The sequence below is a fragment of the Ictidomys tridecemlineatus genome, chromosome 10 (genome assembly GCF_052094955.1).
Source record: "Ictidomys tridecemlineatus isolate mIctTri1 chromosome 10, mIctTri1.hap1, whole genome shotgun sequence".
Taxonomy (NCBI): Eukaryota; Metazoa; Chordata; class Mammalia; order Rodentia; family Sciuridae; genus Ictidomys; species Ictidomys tridecemlineatus.
The window spans coordinates 92895372-92908657 of NC_135486.1; the positions used below are offsets into that span (position 1 = coordinate 92895372).

At 31.8% G+C, this 13286-nt stretch overlaps 1 protein-coding gene across 7 annotated transcripts in view; it reads right to left on the reverse strand.

Annotated features, from left to right (window-relative positions):
• Zeb1 (zinc finger E-box binding homeobox 1) overlaps positions 1–13286 on the reverse strand; it is a 160100-nt gene that overhangs the window by 57695 nt on the left and 89119 nt on the right. The gene's annotated exons all lie outside the window — the stretch shown is intronic.

Here is a 13286-nt window from a genome sequence, read left to right on the forward strand (position 1 = left end):
ACAACTTTGTAACAACCATATGAAACGGAGTTCTACCACCTACTACTTATATCTATTTTATGGATGCCAAAACCAAGAAAAAAGAGGATAACTTGTTCAAGATCAGAAAGCTAGGAAGTCATAAAGCCAGAATTTGAAGCCCATAAGTCTTGATTCCATATCTTATACTTTTAAACTAAATTAAACAAATATTCTCTCAAACCATAATGAGCTTATTGCAGACAATACTGCTTATGTACAATTAGGGATTCAAATCATTAAAGCATTACAACTAAAGAAAAAAAGCCATCTTCCTAAATAAAATTGCAGCACAGCTTCAAATTTACCACAAGAAAAGTATTGTCTAGTTGTCAATTAGCCCATGTATTTCATATTAATCTCATACTGATTTTAGAAAGAATCAATTTAGTCAAATTTCCATGCAATCAACAAATTTAACCAATGTTTCTAAGTCTGTAATTATAAAAAAATGACATTCACAAGTTTTCAAATGGGCACCATTTCCACAATTTTAAGAAACATAAACGAAATCTAACACCTGCATTATAAAGATATATAATTACTCTGAAATTCTGCTATACTTCATAGAATCCATAAGAAATAGTTGAGAATAAATTTTGCTAAAACAAATAATCTAGTATAAGCAAAGTTTTCCTCTGGTGTCCTTCTAATAATCAGTCTAAAGAGATAAATATTTAGTACTAAATGTGGTATTGTCACTGGAATATCTTTTTTAAACTATCTGCTAAGATTGGGGTGAAGGAAAAAAAAGGGAAAGGAAAGTTTCACTTTGTCTACATAATTAAGCAATAATTAATTAGTTATTCTTTGCCTTGCCTCCTTAAAGTTTCCAGCCATTCTTGAAAGAAAACCACTTAAATGCTTAAATAATACATATGTATATTTCCCTAAATAAGTGCGCGTACACACACACACACACACTGAGAATATGAAGAGATACAATTAAAAGTATGGGTGAATATGTAAAGGTGAGAACAAATAAACCAAATCTCCAAAACCGCTTTTATGGACATTAGGAAGATCCCCTTTGTTCAAAAGACTACCTGAGTTAACCATTGTGTTCATTATTAGAAATTTTTCAGTATCTTGAATCAAAAGAAAAATATCATTTTGTGGTGTTAATTGATACTTTGGCATGAATACATTTTTCCAGCTGTTTTACCAAAAAGCAAATGGTTTTCTAATTATAAAACTTTTTTTTGTAGGAAAAAATCTAGACAATATAAAACATGTAAAATAAGTAAAAATACCCCTATTTTTCCTTCTTCAACTTGACAAAATATATTTATTTCTATCATTAGGGAAGCATGATGCTAATCATTATCACATATCTCATTTCATTTAACTATAATACAAACCTCACTTCATACTCATTAATTTTATATTTAATATAAGCCCTACATTGCCCATATAAAATGTATATATAGCACCAAATAACACTGTTTTGCCACTTAGTTTTTTGCCACTTTATAACATATCTTGGCAATATTCCTATGAAGTTTTCTTATTTTTCCTTTAGATGGCTATATAGCATTCCATTGTACAGATAAAATTTAATCAAGTGTCCATTGACAAAATTTAGTTTGTTTCCAGTGGTAACACTAGCAACAAGGTCACAATAATTTTTCTTACAAATCTATTTTTGTTCAGTCCTTAAAGACTTTTAATAGATCAGTAGGAGTGGAATTATTGCTTTAACAGTAAAACTTATTTTATGGTGGTGGTGATGGTGATGATGATGATGCTAAACTGCCCTTCAAAATGCCTTTTAAAATATTTCCAAAAATACTACCTGGAAAGATTTGTTTCATCAATATAATAAAGAAAAATTGTTCTTTAATATAGCAAAGGCAAAATATGTATCAAGGCGGGAAGATGGAATTTCTTGTACTTCATCCAAATTATGAACAGAGTGAATTGTGTATGTGTATAAGGGGACCAGTTCTCAAAGGTTGGTCCATAACTGGCTGGCGGTAAGAGTTTCCTGATGAATCTTTTTAAAAGCACCACCACCAAAAGCACAGAGGGTAAAGAAAGCCCTGGATAAATTCTAGTAGCCAATGAGAGTGTCAGTAACTCAATTTTCTGCACATCTACTTCCATATTTCAGTACTGCTTAATCTTTGAATAATAATAATAAAGTATTTTGTCTAGAGTTGTATATGGTTGTTTTTTAATTGACATAATATTTGTACTTTGGTATAGGGTAAAATGTTATAATTGAGTACATGTATATGATGTATAATGATCAAATCAGGGTAAACAGAAGTTTCATATCCTCAAATATTATCACTTCTATGCATTAGGAACTTCCAAACTCTTCTCTCCTAGTTATTTTGAAATGTGCATTTAACTGTTGTAAGCTATATTAACCCTACCTGTGCTACAGATCATTAAAACTTCTTCCTCCCCTAACCCAAGTATATTTTGGTATCCATTATTCACTCTGAAAGTGGTATAATTCTTAACAATAGATGATTATCCTGATTGAGTTTTAATTAAAATAACAAAATATCAAGAAAGCAAGGATAAAAAATTAAGTAAGCCAAACAGTTTTTAAACCTTTAAACATAACCCTCAAATCACAACATAAATTTAAATTTCAAAAGAAAATGGTAATATTTTCAGTGCATTCTTATTGTCACCAGATGTAGTAAGGAACATATTGACTTGGTGGAAGTTGTTCTTGTTGGTGCTATTTGCTGGTATTTAAAGTCAGATATAACAGCATCAAATGCACAAGATGACTATAAGAATCTAATGATTACAAAACATTTGCTTTAGATGAGTGTCTGGCACATGGTAAGGATACAGAAGTGGATCTGCTGCTGCAGCTGTCATCATCATCATCATCATCATCATTTTACTGAATTTCTTCAGCAACTATTAATAAGCAAGTACTACTATATTTCCTTAGTAGACAAAAAATAAGAGTAGTTAACTAACCTATCAGAGGTTATGTAGCTATTGAGTTATAGAGCTGGACTCAAAACACAGGTGTGCCTGTGCCTGATTCCACAGCCTACACACTTTGTTGCAATAATGTTAAGTCAAGAATACTTAACATTTCATTAATGTTTAGGTATTGCTAAAAAAGTGTCTATCCTATTCTGGAGACCTAGAATTCCACACTTTATAACAATTAGCTACTGAAAATATTTTCAAATGAAGGGATTCTAATCATTAGAATCTCATAAGAAAACAAAACACAATAAACTATGGGGTAATATTATAATTATAGTAAAAAACCTTTGAATGACATTCACATATCACTTTTAGTTCTAAACTGCATGTAGCATCACATCAACTGTACTCATGAAAGTCCCATGTAAACATCTATTTCTTAAGTAATGTTCAATCATAATAGAATAATTAAATAAATTAGATGAATATGGTTTCAGAAAAGAACACTACAGTCTCAACTACAGTTGTTACAAGATCATTTAAGCATTTTATAAATAAAGAATCTCATCATAATGGTTGACTGTAGCTATCAACAGCAGGTTAGGTCTGCACAGGGGAAAAACTTAGGGAGGTAGTGAAAGAGGAGAAACATTAACTTTGAGGTCTTCAATTTTTATCAGATGATAAAAGTGTTATGTATTGATTAAAGCCACAAGCTAAGGCCATGTTTTGACATATGTTTTCTTTTCAGAGATGTTTCTGTTTACATTATGACATTAATAAATGCTTATATTCATCTCACTTATTCACATCTAAAACAAACTCATTTGCATAGTATAAAAATAAAATCTTACTTAAAAAAGACTTAAGGATGAACTACAAATACAGACTATTTTTAACAAACTAGTTTCACAGACATCAAACTAGTGCATTGTCATGATGTAAGAATCACCTAGGAAAAACACACTTTGAATTCTGTTCTTCAGAGCTGATGAAAATTACTTTTATTAAGGAGCAGAATGTTTTACATATGTTAATACTCTGCTAAGAACAACAGAAATTCAGGCATGAGTGCTATGAAATATTAAGAGAAAAGTGGTGATGAGTATTTCCATTATTTTTAACATCAGTTGGAACCAAAGTAACATTATGCACAAACATAATGTCATAAAGAGAATCCCTGTATACTGCTTTCCACATAGTAGGTACAGAATTATTTGTTGAACTGAATATGGGGCCACACTTTACTTTTCTCAGTGAAGAAACAAGTTAGTATATTAAGTGGTACTGATAATCTAGAAAAGTGAAAACAAAACTGTAGTAAACAGACAAGGCAAATAAGCAATCAAAATAGAAAGGGGAAGTCATCTGACAATTTATACGATTAAAGAAAACTTTTCCACCTATTACTCTAGGAAAGAGGAGTTTATGTTGTACAGAAATACAATACTCTCCACCCAGTATAAATATCTGTTAATATGGGTTCTTTGCTTAATTTATAAATAACATAAACTTATCATCTATGTGTATTTTACTGTATAATGAAGGATTTGTGGTAATAATATACATATTTAATGTAATAGATACGTAACATAAAATGTGCAAGGTGAATATTATCTAATTTTAAGTCCTTTAAATAAAAGCATCACCATAGTTTTAGAATGCCCAAGTACTATGAACATGTTAGGTTTTAATAAATAACAATGGGTCAGCAAAATTAAGAAGATTTTTTAAAAATAAAAAGATTTTATTTACATAAAATCTTTCTTACGCTGGGGTACCTATTAAGTTGAAAAATAATCATAAAATATTTTAATATTTTCAAAATATCTTTTAAAATTTAATTCCAATGAAAGGCAATGATTATTAACACCTACAAAAGGGTGAGTGGTTTTTACTGTCTTCAGATACAGCCTATTAATAGAATGAAAACTGATAGGTAAAGGCAGGAAAAGTGTTGCGACTGCTCACAGAATTATTTACTTCCAATTTTTTCCTGTCTCTCATCATATAATAATCACTAAGGATTCACAGGATTTGTCTTTGGTATTTTCTTAGCTCTTATTCTGCCTTTTCCTCATCTTCCGTAGTTCTTCTATCTATATGCTCTCAACAAGAGCCATCCTTCCAAATTACTTTCTTCTTCTCCAGCCTTGTCAAAACTCCCATTCACTCAATGAGCAAATTTTAGCTGAAGCAAGTTCAGCTTACAAACAGGAAGATGAATCAGTTAAAGAGCCAAGTCCTTGAAAGATTAAGCAAAATTCACTCCCAGAAATAGATGGTTCTTTTTTGCATGTGAGAAAAGTATTTGAATTAAAATAATTCACATTAATTTATTAACAACTAATATTTCCTCCCTAGGCAATCATTCTTTATAAAAAGCATGATTTTTTATTTATATGAATTGTTATTTATGGAATATAAGTAGTATGATGAAATCCAAGAAAAATATGAAGACAGAATAAAAAATACAATGGCAGAAATTATTGAATCAAAAATACAGGTCATGTAATTGGTAAATAAATTTAAAAGCTTAGCACTCAAAGAACCAATAAAACAGAGAAGACCAGTAGCCCACTTAATTATGAAGAAAAACTAATAAGCACAAATGTTTAATATTAAAATGCAAATGCTACTGTGAGGTAGCTCAGGGGTGGAGTACTTGCCTACCATGTCACAAGGCCTTGATTCGATTTCTAGCACCAAATAAAAAATGTGAGAAAAGTAAGATATAAATGGAGTTAAAGTAACTACAATTATAAAGAAATTTAAAACAACCATAAATATTTTTTGCAAATCTAAGGAAGTAAATTTGAAAGCTTAGATGGAGATTACAATTTCATATAGAAGAGACAGACAAATAATGGGATAAATTTAGTAAGTATTCACATAGTTAACCACCCAAAAACTGCCAGATGTTTTCCTAGGTGAACTTCTTCAGATCTTCAAAGGACTGACAATTCTGATACTTTTTAAAGAGAGAGGAAAACAAAGAGTTCAAATTCTTCCTATGAACCCAACATAATAATAGTTAACTAAAATCTGAGAGCATACACACATGCATGTGTGCATGTACATGCTTACTTGTTATGACTGATGCAAAAAGTTCTAAATAAAATAAAATACTAAACCTATTAATACATTAAAAGAATAAAATACAGACATTATTCAACTTTACATATGAGAGTTCACTATGCTAACATAGTAAAGTAAAAACAATGACTTCTATCGACACTGAAAGGCATTGGAAAAATAATTTACCATTTTTGTTGATAAATACATTTTTATAAAAACAAAACTGAAGTCAGTACATGATAAATGTTTTATGTATCAGAGGCATTTACAGTATAAAAATGGATACTCTCATCTTTGTTAACAATGTTCTAATAGAACAAGCCAATTTTTTAAAAGAACAAAAGAAAATATATAAATATTGGAAGGAAGAAAACAAAATTATTATTTACTGGTGGTATGATACATTTCTGGAAAATTCAGAAAAAATGTCATAGGTAAAAACTACTAGCAGTAAGAAAATTTGGTAAATAATTAATCATGAGTTCAACAGAAAAAATTAATGGCTTTCTAATACAGCCAACAATAACTAGATGAAATTAGAATAGAAGGAAAAAAAATCCTATTAATAATAGACACAAAATATACAAGGCATGAAGGAAAATCTTAAAGAAAACATGAAGGCCCTATATAAAGAAACCTTTAATATTCTATTGAGGGTCATAAAAGAAGATTCAAATAAATGAAAAGATATATCTTATTACTAGACAGAATGATTTCATATTATAAGCATATCAATTCACTCTAAAACTGTTATAAATTCAATAATATTCGAATCCAAATATTAACATGCTATTTTAGATTCTAAATCTAGATAGTTAGATTAATGATTCTAATGATCATCTAGAAAGATGGGAACCTAGTCTATGAAAACTGACTGCCTGGTTCAAATAACGGTTTTGCCATTTAGTAGTCATGTCTCCTTGGGATGTTAACACACTTTTCCTATGCCTCTGTTTCCTCTCATTTTCCTCATACCTCTATTTTCCCCTCTATAAGATGGGGATAATAATAATATGCCCCTCACATGGTTCTCATAATGATGAAAATAATTATATACTCAAAACACTTAGTACAGTACTACACATATATAATCAATATATACTGTTAGAAATATCTGGGGAAACAAAGACATAAAAATATTCATTCAGTAAAACTCAGAAAAATAATAAAAATGGTGGTGGTAGGAGAATGTGGAATAGGCACACCAGATAGCAAAATATATCTTTTTTTTTCTCTATCAAAAACTTAAAAAGTAAACAGATTATTGTACATATGTGCAGTGGGGTACTGTCCAATAACAAAAAATAATGAGTTAGTAATATATGCAACAATATGGAGTTACATTAAGCAAAATATATCTTAAAACTTTAGAAATGGAAAGAAATTTATATGTTCACAGGAATAGACAACTAATGGATTTGAATACAAAACAAAATTAGATCCATAATAGAAGTCTCATGAAAAGTGGGAGTGGGAAGGAAAAACAGGCACATTTTTCAATTAAAATCACTGTGAATAAACAAATCCAGTTCTCTACATCATAACTATCACTAGAATGAAATCCATCTTTTACTAAGATAAAGCCATTCAAAGGCTTTATCTTAGTAAAACCATAATAGTACTAAAAAAAACCCCAGAGGCATACCCTTTTACAATCCTGGGATAAGAAAGGCCACTGCAAATATGACAGCAATACTCACAACTTAATGTAAAACAATTCAAGTCAAAAGATAAATAACAAATTGTGAAAAATATAATACATGTGAAAAGGCTTATTTTTTTAAAGATTAAAAATAGTCTTAAATACCCATGGAAAATGATGAATATGCAAAGGTAATGCGCACACACGAAATATGAGAGGGCTATAAACATATAAAAAGATGTTCCACACCTCACTAATGGAAGAAATATACAGTTCAATCCTATTGTCAAAATCACTTCTAATCTAATATTTTCAACTTTCTTGCCCTTAAAAAGAGGGTTTCAAAAACCCCTCTTCTAACTATACCCTTATCCTGATTAGATTCTACTCTTCCCAGTGCTATATCTCATTCCTTTACTGCAATATTCTTGAAAAAATTGGCTTAAACTTGTCTCAGATTTGTTTATTCTTATTTTATCTTAAACATACCATAATAGCCACACTCGATTAAAAATTGTATTTCATGCATGTATAATTATATCAAAACAAACCCCAATATTATGTAAAACTATAATGCACTATAAAATCAAAGTTTTTGTCAAGACTGTGCAGGATTTTTACACCACTAAATCCAATGACAATTATCACTCCTCACCTTACTTGAGTTACCAGCATCTGACAATCCAATTACTCTTTCCTTTTCAAAACAATCTTGTCTTTTGACTTCACTGGTTTTTAATTTAACTCACTGTCTGCTTCTTTTCCATTTTTTCCTCCATCTCTTGGTTCCCAATCTGTCTCACAGCTCTAAACGTCATTTGTTGATTCTGAGCTTTATCTCTCAGTCCAAACTTCTATGAACCCCAGACTCATATACCAAATTGTCTACCTAAAACATTCATTTGAGTGTCTTTCACAGTAAATATCAGGAATCAGGTTTTGGATATGTCACGTTTTCTCCATTTCAATAAGTGGTAATTTCATTCTTCCATTTGTTCAGGTTAAAAATACTCATGTCACTTTTGACTTCACCTGCTCCACATACCCCATTATCTAATCTGCAGGAAAATACTTCAAGAATACATTCAGACTCTGACCAGCTTACTACAAATTTACTACCATCACCTCTCAACTGAAGCAACCATCATCTCATCCACAGTTAATTGCCTCCTACTTGGTTTCCCCACCGCTACTTTGTCTTCCTATAGTTTTCCTCAACACAGCAGACAAAAACTTCCTTTTAAAGCACAGTGGAATTTTGTCCCTCCTTTGCTCAAACCATCAAATAAGTTGTCATCTTACTCACTATAATCCAAAGGCTCTTCAGGAGCTGACACCCTATTATCTCTGATTTTGTCTTCTACTTTACACTTGACTCATTCCATTCCAGCGACACTAACCTCCTACTTCAAGGCTTCTGAGCTTCAAGTCACTGTTCTTTATGCATAGCCCAATTTTCCCTCCTTAGTGAGATTTTCTATGACTACCCTATTTAAATTTATAGACCTTCTTGATTACAATAGTACTCCCCCTCTCTCCTGATTTGTTTCCTTTTAAAATACAGATGCTCAACTTACCATAGGGTTTGGTCCCAAAAAGTCCTTCAAAAGTTGAAAATATCCTAAGTCAAAAGTGCATGCAGTACACTTAACCTATTGAACACCACAGCTGGCAACACAGTGCACTGCAGAGTGTCTATTATTGTCTTTGTGCTTGTGTGGCTGACTGGGAGCACACTGTATCTCTCTCTCCTTCTTAAATCTTTTCAATAGCTTTTCATTGTTCTATCATGGCCTGAAAAGCTATGCATGTTCAGGCCCTCACCCTCTTCTCCACTATTTTATATTCTCACTAAATGCCCCTTTGTTCTCTGTAAATGACAAGTCTTTCTCCACGCTAAGCCTGTGCACTGGCTTTTCCCTCTGCCTGGAATGCTCTGTTTCTGACTATGTGTGCGACTGTGGCTGGCTCCTTCTTTTCTTCAAATCTCCAATTCAATGTTGTGATCTCAAAGAACACTTCCTCGACCACCTAATATAACATATTCAATTCTTTACTCTCTAATGTCATCCTACTTATTTCCTTCAAAACTTTCACTGCAATCTGTAGTACCTGATGTACTTACTTATTAATTTTATTTTTCTCTATATATTAGTTTTCTGTTGCGGCTGTGACAAATTACCATATTCTTAAGAAGCTTAAAGTAACACAAATTTATTATTTTACAGTTCTTGAGGTTAGACATTCAAGATGGGTCTCACATGAACATCAATGTGTTGTCAGGGGTATGCTCTTTGCATTTTCTTGTCTCTTCCTTCTGGAGAATAGCCACTTTCCTTGGTATGTGGCCCCTTCCATCTTCAGAGTCAAAAGTGGCCCTCTAAGACTTTCTCATATCATTCTGATACTGGTCCTTATTTAGCCTCCAGTCTTCTTTTAAGGACAGTTATACTTATACTCTCTGGCCTAGCCAGAGAACCTCAAATTAACTTCCCTACTTTAAAATCAGCTGATCTGTAACCACAATTACTCCCACTACTTTAATTCTCCTTTTTCAGATAATGCACCTTAATTCACAGGTTCTAAGGAAAAGGACATGGATATATTTGGAAGGCCATCATATTAGGGAGGCCATTATTCATCTACCACACTTCTCCACTAAAATATAAGTTGCACAAGGTCAAGTCTTATTCACTCCAGTAGTCTAAAGTTCAAATCTTTATAAGGGCTATCAAAAGCACACATGTAAGACATTTGCTGAACTAGTGAACAAACTAAAACACTACCACTTTGATGATCCTCTTCTTGAACTTTCCTAACTCTTGTTCTAACCTTTGGGTTTTACAGCTTTCTGCAATGTTACCCATTTCTTATCATGTTTTCATTATGGTTACATGTCTATCATTAGGTCTCTGGCCAAGCATGAAGTGTTCCGGTAATATGTCAGTAACATATGAAAAATGTGTTGAGTCAACTTTAAAGAGAAAGGCCATAAAATTTCAAAAGTTTATGTTAATGATTTGGCAATTATTTTATGATTTTTCTAATAAAGTGTAGGTTATTCTGATAATCTGTTAATAAAGGATCACCATGCTGTAAAACACTAAAATTAATGAATTTTAAAACTGGAAAAGATGTGAAGTATAAGTCTTGTTATTTTACACTTCAAAAAATTGAAACCCAAACAAGTTAAGCGATTCATCTAGTTACACACACACACACACACACACACACACACACAAATGTGAGCTTGACACCAAATTAAGTAGACTTTCTATAAAACCTATCTGGATGAGGCTGCCATGAATATTAAGTTGATGCATTTCAAAGCACACAGTGACTAGCACAGAGCAAGTGCTCTATAGTGGAAGCTACGGCTGCCCTTATTGGTATGACTATTATTCTAAATGCTATATATTTCCCATTTTCAACAATAAAAATAACTTGTGCAAAGTAGGTACTCAATACTTATTGACTGATGAATGACTTAAAAAGTAACACTGCTAAACAATTTCCGACATAATAATTGCTTTCCTATTTACTTTTATTTTTATTAGAAAAGAGAGTTAAAGGAGAAGAAATGGGGCTAATCATAAGTATACTGATCTCAATCACAGAAACTTCCCTAATTTAACAAAGATCAAATTATTTTCTCCCTTATTGTTTATATCAGAAAGATCAAAACCATTTTTGTAATAATAATAAGGCATTATTTGTCTTTTCACTTTTTTGACATTTGCACTAATGATATATCAATGGTGGCTAAAACTTGGCACTTCAAATCAAGACAATGTCCACAAACTACATCCGTGTAACCCTCCCTGCCACTCATTTTTATTAAAGGGGGGAGGGAGAAATGGAAGTTATACTTAATAATGAAGTAGTAAAAATATTTTATTAAAACTTGGCTCTTTGTTATGTATATTTTTAATATTCTGTGCAATAAAATGGGAAGCACATATATAATACTTTTGCTGAATATCCGAAATATCTGAGTACAATGGTAATCTTAAAAAACATCCTGCAATTGTTTGAGTTACTAGTTGACCTAGCTGCTTTACTGATGATACATCAATTTAATGTGAAAAAACAAACAGTTGACAAAGTATGCTTATTCAAGCTAAAGTATCTCAGACGTTTTCTCAAAAATAAACCAAGAAAGCCTATCACTTCAAGGAAAACAAAATACCAAATTTGTCTCCAATGCTAAAATTTGAAGTAGAAAACTAGAATTTTGGAAAAAATATGTTAACTGCCACTGTAAGTTTCAGTGCTTCTCAAGGCCCTTCTGAAGGTGATTTTAAAATATGGTAAAATAAGCCAGGCACATGGTGGCACACACTCCTAGTGGCTCAGGAAGCTGAGGCAGGAGGATCCTGAGTTCAAAGCCAGCCTCAGCAACTTAACCAAACCCTGTCTCTAAGTAAAAATAAAAAAAAAATAAAGGGCTGGGGGAAATGCCATGGGTTCAATCCCTGGTACCAAAAAGAAAAAAAAAGAAAGAAAATATGGTAAAATGAAATATGTTAATATTTTGAGTACCTGAACAATTCAGCGAACCAAGGTATTCCAATGTCAAATGTTACAAATTCCTGAGTAAAAGGTACAGAGTTCAGGACACACCAATGGATGTTAATCCACTATAATGAACTACATAATTCACTGATATGGCTTCACTTTGCACATTAAAAATAAACTTTAAGAAACTTGATGGGTTTTGGTATAATAACCAAAGAGTTTTCTGAAAAGGCTAATTCTAACTATTTGTCTGTGAGAGAATAGATTTTAATACACTTCAACCAAAACAACATACAAAAGACCCTCCTTATCAGCACTTTCACTTTTTGTGACTTCAGTTACCCATGGTCAATATTGGTCCAAATATAATATAAAATGGAAAATTCCAGAAATAAACAATGCATGAATTTAAAACTGCATGCCTTTATGATAGTGTGATGAAATACACAATCTGGATGTGTTCAACCTGGGACATGAATCATAACCTTTGTCCTCCAAATCCACACTAAACATGCTACCTACAAATTAGCCATTTGAATAGCCATCTTGGCTACCAAATGGATTGTTATCGTATCTTGTCACAATGCTGATGTTCAAATAACTCTTTCTGTACTGAATAATGGAACCCAAGCACAAGAGTAGTAATGTTGTCAATTCAGAAATTCCAAAGAGAAGTTGTAAAGTGTTTTTTTTAAGTGAAACAGTAAACGTTCTCAACTTAATATAAAGAAAAATAAATGTCTGCTAAGGTTGCTATGATCTACAGTATGAACAAATAGGAAAACAAAAACATTGTGCACATAGGATTCAATACCACTGTCCTAAGTTTCAGGCATCCATTGAGGGTTTGGAATAACCCCCTATGGATAAAGGGAGGGCCTACTACATTGCAACAAATTAAATGCAGAAACACATTTGAGAATTAGGCTCTTTCTTTTAGGCCAGACATTAAGAGGATCTGAAAAAACACAAAATGACATCACTGTCTCATCTTTTTGAAAAGGTTATTTCTCATAAAAATATTATTTATGTGAAGATGCAGTGACTGTTATTAAGAATTGATATTTAAATTTTTCTAAGTTCTAATTCTCAATACAGTTGTTGCTAACAAATATAACCCACA